The sequence below is a fragment of the Myotis yumanensis genome, unplaced genomic scaffold, assembly GCF_028538775.1.
Source record: "Myotis yumanensis isolate MYYU_CA2020_CCGP unplaced genomic scaffold, mMyoYum1.0.hap1 SCAF_3, whole genome shotgun sequence".
NCBI lineage: Eukaryota > Metazoa > Chordata > Mammalia > Chiroptera > Vespertilionidae > Myotis > Myotis yumanensis.
Genome location: NW_027223754.1, coordinates 110,119,769 through 110,127,058, shown reverse-complemented (window position 1 = coordinate 110,127,058; position 7,290 = coordinate 110,119,769). Strand labels below are relative to the sequence as shown.

Sequence of the window (7,290 nt, the reverse complement as noted above, 5' to 3'; positions counted from 1 at the left end):
TTGGGCTGTTTCCATATCTTAGCTATTGAAAATTGTGCTGCTATGAACATAGTGGGGCAAACATTCTTTATGATTGGTGTTTCGGGTTTCTTAGGATATATTCCTAGAAGTGGGATTGAAACTGGACAACCAATGGGTCCCGGTTGCCTGTCACTACTTGAGTCAAGTAAGCAAAGACAGATTTGAATCATACATGAGTGTACAATCATACAATAATGCTGACAGTATGAGAGAGCAGCAGGTCATCCACAAAAATCTGCTCTGCAGCCCTCCCTTCCCCCATAAGCCAGTTGCTTATATAGGGTAGGACAAGGATTACATGGGGAAGTAGAGATTACAGGCTTGGGGAAGCAGGCTAATCAGACTGGGGTGGGACTCCATTGTTTGGGCAACAAGGTTGTTAATCTTTCCATGATAATAGGCAGTTCTTGAATGAGAATGGACCACATTCCAAGGTTGACTCCCAGGTCTGGGGGGCTTACAACTCTCAGACAAGTTACAATGTCCTTTCTTTAACCAACATAAGGCAATCATGGTTTACAGGGCATGATTGATATTTCCCATAACCATAGCTAGTCCCCAATATTCTATTTCTGCCCCTAACAGCATGGCACATGTTATAGGGAAAACTTTTTGTACAGGCTTCAAATTTAGCTCTCTTTGAATATTCACTGGTTCAAGAAAAGTAGTTTGGAATGCCTTCAAAGATTCATTTCACTACAAAAAGGAATAGACCTTCTGGGGTCTGAAGGGATTGATACTTAAAGACACTCCAGTCAGCAGGGGGTCATGTTGAGCATTCTACAGACAGAATTGTTTCAAATCTGCAGTAGCCTGGGAAACCTTCAAGGGTTGAGTCCCACCTCCAGCTGGAGCTGTTGAAGCACTTTCTACGAAGTGGTGATGCTGGAGGAACCAGACATGCATGAGAATCGGGCAGATTTGTTGGTAGTTGAGTCAGCTTGTCATGGGTCCAATGGGCCAGATAGTGGGGCAGCAAAGCAAGGGCCAAAATTTAGTGTGTATTTTAATCTCAGTTTGCACTAGCCACATTTCAAATGGCTCTAGTCCTAGACCAGTGATGGCGAACCTATGACACACGTGTCAGAGGTGACACACGAACTCATTTTTTTGGTTGATTTTTCTTTGTTAAATGGCATTTAAATATATAAAATAAATATCAAAAATATACATCTTTGTTTTACTATGGTTGCAAATATCAAAAAATTTCTATATGTGACACGGCACCAGAGTTAAGTTAGGGTTTTTCAAAATGCTGTCACGCCGAGCTCAAAAGGTTCGCCATCACTGTCCTAGACAGTCAAAGTCTAGAATGAAAAAGGTAGTATTTGATTGAGGCTGGGCAAAAGCATTCTGGTAAGAAGTATGATAGGATACATACATTATAAGTGTCACTGTTTTTATGATTCATGTAACAGGGTGGAGCATAAGTTTACAGTTGTTTGTATAGAAAATACAATTGTCAATGTAAGGAACATTCAAATCTGTAGAGAATTTTTGTGAATTTACTTGAGCCAAACTGTCCATAATTGCCAGAAAGCAAAATCTCAACAGATTGAGAAAATGCTCCAGAGAATGGAAGTTTTGCATCTTATTTTATACATTATGTTGTGGCAGAATGCATGGGAGAATGATCAGCCAGCACTCTGAGGGAAGAAAGTTTAACCTTTATTTCGCAGATCTGCTAGTCCAGGGGAATTCCAGATCCAAAGCCTGAACTGAACTCGTGGGGAGGCTCTGACCTATATATCTCCTCCTGTGGTGGGCCCCTGAGGGTCCCTGCAGCTCCACCTAAGTGCGGAGCCCTGGGGTTAGGCTCTGCATCTCTGCCCAAGTTCAGTCAGAGTGGGGAAGTAAGACTACAGTTTTAACCAGATACTGAACTAGGTTGCAAGCCCCCCCCCCCCCATTTTCCCTTTCATCCCCCCCTCTAGTTCCACAAGCTATTCTTAGCCTTGGGGATTACAAAAGACTCAGGAATTGGGGATAAGGTCAACGACCACACTAGCTACTTCCTGCTGAAGGAGGGTGACAAAAAAGGGGGTTCGGTATCCGGAGTCTTCATTATCTTCCCCAAGGGGGTAGTCTGAGTAGCAAGGGCAGAGAAGTTCTCCTCCTGGTACCAGTCTGGGGTTCCGGTAACACTTGTATGAAGACAGAATAAAACTGTTAGAAAAAAAACCAAAAACAATAATTATCCAGATAGGGGGGGATAAGGAGATTCAGGTCAGTCAGCCAGATCTACCGTCTTCTTGAAGATGATCCACAGCGGGTGGTTCAGGTCAGAGGTTATCTTCCACTCTGGATGCTGATTGTCCAGCTGGTGGGCTGCTTTTACCTGGGAGTGGTGGGTCCAGGTGTTCAGTCCTGCAACTTTGAAAGCTGAGGGGGTGGCTAGTATGACTGGATAAGGTCCCTTCCAGATTGGCTCAAGGGGTTCCTTTTTCCAATCTTTTACCCAAACCTGGTCCCCAGGCTTGTGAGGGTACACAGCTGTTCCTAGAGAGATAGGCAATCAATCAGTAACCCATCTGTGGACTTGAAGGATAGTTTTCCCAAGTTCTTGTAGTTGTTTCTGAATTTCTAAGTTCCCTATTTCCCCCAAATCTCCCTTTGGCCGAATTAAGGGAGGGAGTCTGCCATATAGAATTTCAAATGGAGAGAACCCTACCCTGGCTCTCAGGGCACAGTGCACCCACAGGAGCACAAGTGGTAAGATATCTGTCCAGGGTAAGTTCGTCTCCTGGCATAGCTTAGCCATAGCCTGCTTGAGAGTCCAGTTCATGTGTTCTACTTTCCCTGAACTCTGGGGCCTGTAGGCTGTATGTTCCACTTAATTCCTAAGGCCTTAGCTACCTGCTGTACTACCTCAGCTACAAAGGGTGGGCCATTATCTGACCCTGTGATTAATGGCATTCCATACCGCATACTTATGTCCTTCAGTAACGCCTTAGTGACTTCTCTCACCTTCTCTGTGCAGATAGGATATGCCTCAACCCAGCCTGAAAAGGTGCAGACAAAAACTGAAATTCTGGAGGACTACTCTATGAGCTAACTGTTCTGGAACGTAGACCCTATGATCTGGGAATATCCACCAACCTTCCTTCGTCCTTTTACCCCCTTCTCGTTGGGCCCATTCTTCTTCTTGAGGGGTGTATTTCGGAGGTTCGAGTAATTCAGGAACCAGCATGATCTGCGATAGCACTGCCTGCTCCTTAAGCAGCTAGCCTTGCCGCTGCATCTGCATGAGGGTTCCCTTCTGACACTGAGTCTTTTCCTTTTTGGTGTTCTCTACAATGGATGACTGCTACTTCCTTGGGCTCCCAGACTGCTTCTAGTAACTTCAAGATCTCATTCTGATTTTTTATTCCTTTTCCTCCAGCCGTCAGGAGCACCCTTTCTTTGTATATGGCCCCATGGATATGCAGGGTAGGAAGGCATAGTGCGAGTCAATGTAGATGTTGGTGCACTTATCCTTACTGAGATTTAAGGCTCTGACTAGGGCCCAAAGTTCTGCCCTCTGCGCAGACCATCCTCCAGGCAGGGCCTGTGCCTCTATTATCTCAAAGTTTGATACCACTGCATACCCAGCTCATCTTTTTTTCTTCATCTAGGAAGCTACTGCCATCTGTGAACAATACTAAGTCCAGATTCTGTAGAGACCTATCTGTTAGATCTGGCCGGCTGGAGTAAACCTCCTCTAGGACTTCTAGACAATCAGGCTCAGGGGTTTCCTCTGCGATGGGTAGGAAAGTGGCAGGATTAAGAGTTCTTACTGCTTCTAATCTTATTCATCTATTTTCACATAGGAGCCCTTGGTATTGAGTCATCTGAGCATGAGTCAGCCAATGCTGCCCCTTAGCTTCCATTAGGGCAGTGGTTCTCAACCTTCCTAATGTCTCGACCCTTTAATACAGTTCCTCATGTTGTGGTGACCCCCAACCATAAAATTATTTTTGTTGCTACTTCATAACTGTAATTTTGCTACTGTTATGAATCATAATGTAATTATCTGATATGCAGGATGTATTTTCATTGTTACAAATTGAACATAATTAAAGCATAGTGATTAATCACAAAAACAATATGTAATTATATATGTGTTTTCTGATGGTCTTAGGTGACCCCTGTGAAAGAGTCATTCGATCCCCAGAGGGGTGGCGACCCACAGGTTGAGAACTGCTGCATTAGGGTGACAACAGCATGAGGCACTTTAACATTTAAGTTCTGTCCCAGAGTGAACTTGTCTGCCTCTTTGACTAATAAGGCCATGGCTGCAAAGGCCCTGAGGCATGGAGACCACCCAGAGGCAACTGGGTCAATTTGTTTGGAGAGGTGGGCTACTGGCCTTTGCCAGGGTTCCAACTCCTGAGTCAGAACTCCCAGGGCTACCCTGTTGTTCTGGTGAATGAAAAAATTAAAGTCCCGAGTCACATCTGGGAGCCCTAGGACTGGCGCCTCGGTGACCTGTGTCTCTATGGTTGCAAAGACTTTTCCTGTTCAGGACCCCAGTTAATGGGTGCCTTTTCCTCTTCTTTTAAGGCTTCATAGAGGGGCTTAGCTAGATCTGAGAATCCTAGGATCCAAATTCAACAGAACCCTGCTGCCCCTAGGAATTCCTGAATCTGTCGCCGGGTGCTGGGGACTGGTATGGCACATACTGCCTGTTTTCTTTCAGTCCCTAGCCTTCGTTTCCCTTGGATAATTCGGAAACCTAAGTATTTGACTTCCCTCTGACAGATTTGAGCCTTCCTTTTGGACACCCGGTAACCTGTTTCAGTTAAGAGTCTTAGAAGGGTTCGTGTTCCTTCCCAACACTGAGTTTTCGTGGAGCTAGCCAGTAGGAGGTCGTCTACATATTGGAGAATGCACCCCACGTCCTGTCCTGGAAATCTGGACAAATCTGCTGCTAGTGCTCCACTAAAAAGAGTTACGGAGCTCTTGAACCCTTGTGGCATTCTGGTCCAGGTGAACTGTTCCTTAGCCCCTGTGGTGGGGTTTTCCCACTTGAAGGCAGGGGCTGACTGGAGGGTGCCAGCTGAAGGCAGAAAAAGGCATCTTTTAGATCTAGACATGTAAACCATTCCACTTCTGACGGAATGAGTCCCAGGACTATGGATTTGGCAGTGCCGAATGCAGGGTTATAACGGCCTCATTAACAGCCCGCAGGTCTTGTACCGGGCAGTAATCATTGGTTCCAGGCTTCTTGACAGGTAAGAGAGGGGTGTTCCATGGAGACTGACACTGCTTAAGAAGTCCCCATTGAAGCAGTCCTCCTAGGTGGCCCTGGATACCTAGGCGTGCATTCCTTGGAATTGGATACTGGCGAAGTTTTACAGGCCTTGCCCCAGGCTTCAAATCAATTAGCACTGGGGCATGGTTCTTAGCCAGACTTTCATCAGGCCTCTGGAAAACCCCAGAGGTTTTGGCCATATTAGTGGGCTTCTTGGCCCCAGCCTGGAGCCCCTGGAGGAAGGCCAGCCAATATCTCTCTAATATGGCCCTCCCATCCTCTGAATTCAGGTCCCATCTGGGTTACACATCTGGGAGAGCCTCCCTGGCCCATCTGTCTGTGTCTAATGTCCCTGGCGGGGCCTGGGTCTGGAGCCATTTCTGAGCTTCTGTTATTATTCTCATATGTTCCTCAGTGTTAAAAAGCATGAGAAGGAGTTGCTTGCAGTTGACCTAGGTGGGCTTATAGGTCTGAAAAATTGACTCCAGAAGGTCAACCATGGCTTGAGGTTTTTTGGAATAAGCGGGAATGTGATGCTTCCAATTTAAGAGATCGGTCATAGTGAAAGGCTGGTAGTAAAAGACCGATCCCTCCTCTTGTGGGGTCCCATTTTCTCCAATTATATGAGGACCTCAAATTTCTCAGAGAGGCATCTGGAAATCTGGGAGTGGTTTGGGTCCCTGATCAACTGAGAACAAATGTCATCCAACTGGGTCTGGAGAGTCCGGTTGGGGGGAGACAGAAGGAGGTGGTGTATATAAGCTTCCCTGGCTAGGCAAAGGAGCACTGGGTACCACTTGAGGCACATATGGAGGTGGTAGAACTGGCAGGGCTTCCTCAGGGGGTTTCTGTAGAATAGGAGGCTTATTCTCCTTCTGAGGGGCCTGCCCTTTTCCCTTATATACAGAAAACTGGATCCAAAGCGGCTTAAGCTCTGCTATTTCTAGCCACTGGTCAATGTAAGGGAACTGGTTGGGATGACTTGGGTCTCCTGTGAACATTCCTGATCATGGGGACATCCAATGTGCCCTCCGGTGGCCATCCTACTCCAAAAGATGGCCAGTCTATTTCACACATCCTTTGTAACTCCCAGGGGACTAGTTTTACCCTCTAGTCCCCAATAAACCCCTTTTTAAAATTCCTTAACTTACATTCTAAGACAGTAGAGTTTGAGGAGGAGCTATTACCCATGTTGCAGGGAGGGACCAGGTTGCCTCCTTTTTTTAAAAAAAAACAAAACCTCAATAAAAGAACTAATCAAAATAAGGCTTATTTTCTAACTTCATTTGTCCTTGGGTGTGGACAGCAAATGCCACTAATCAGATTCCTGCTATCATTCTCCCTGAGTACATTGACATAAGCTATTTAACCTCTGTTTAGGGAGGCAAAATGCAAATCATTTATTCCCGAGTGTCCTTGGTTTAGGGAAGACAGGATTTAAGACAGGATTTACATGATGGCTCCTTGATTTAGGGAAGACAAGATTTATAAGATGGCTCCAACTTGCTATTTAACCATCTCAGTTTCCCTATTCTACTTGTCCTGGCTTACTGGCCTGTCATTTATTCAACTTTCTTTCAACATTTCTCTCTATCTTCCTCCATTACACCAAAGCCATACTTTTTTTTCCAGTTAGTTAGAACTCTTAGCCTTAATTTTTAGGTGACATGTAAATAATTGACATTTCTCAGATTAGCAATACATTCATATTTTTTAAGAGACACAAACAGAAATTCACTAGCTAAACAATTTAAACAAAGAGACATATCTACACTAATAAAAGACAAACATGCAAATTGATCATACCTTCGCTATGCCTTAAGCCACGCCCACCAGCCAATCAGAGTGACTATATGCAAATTAACCCAACCAAGATGGCGGCCGGCAGCCATGGAGCTGGAGCGAGCAGGAGGCTTGGATTGCCCCTGGCGATGGAGGAAGCCAAGCTTACCGCCTGCCCTGGCCGGCTCTGAGCTCCACTCAAGGCTACAAAGTTTCGGAAGAACCAAGATGGCGGCGTAGGGAGCGGACCTGTG

General features: G+C 45.6%; 1 pseudogene; it reads right to left on the bottom strand.

The window, feature by feature from the left end:
• Window positions 1–717: 717 nt before the first annotated feature.
• LOC139005185 (guanine nucleotide-binding protein G(I)/G(S)/G(O) subunit gamma-5 pseudogene) lies at window positions 718–923 on the bottom strand (annotated as a pseudogene).
• Window positions 924–7,290: the final 6,367 nt, after the last annotated feature.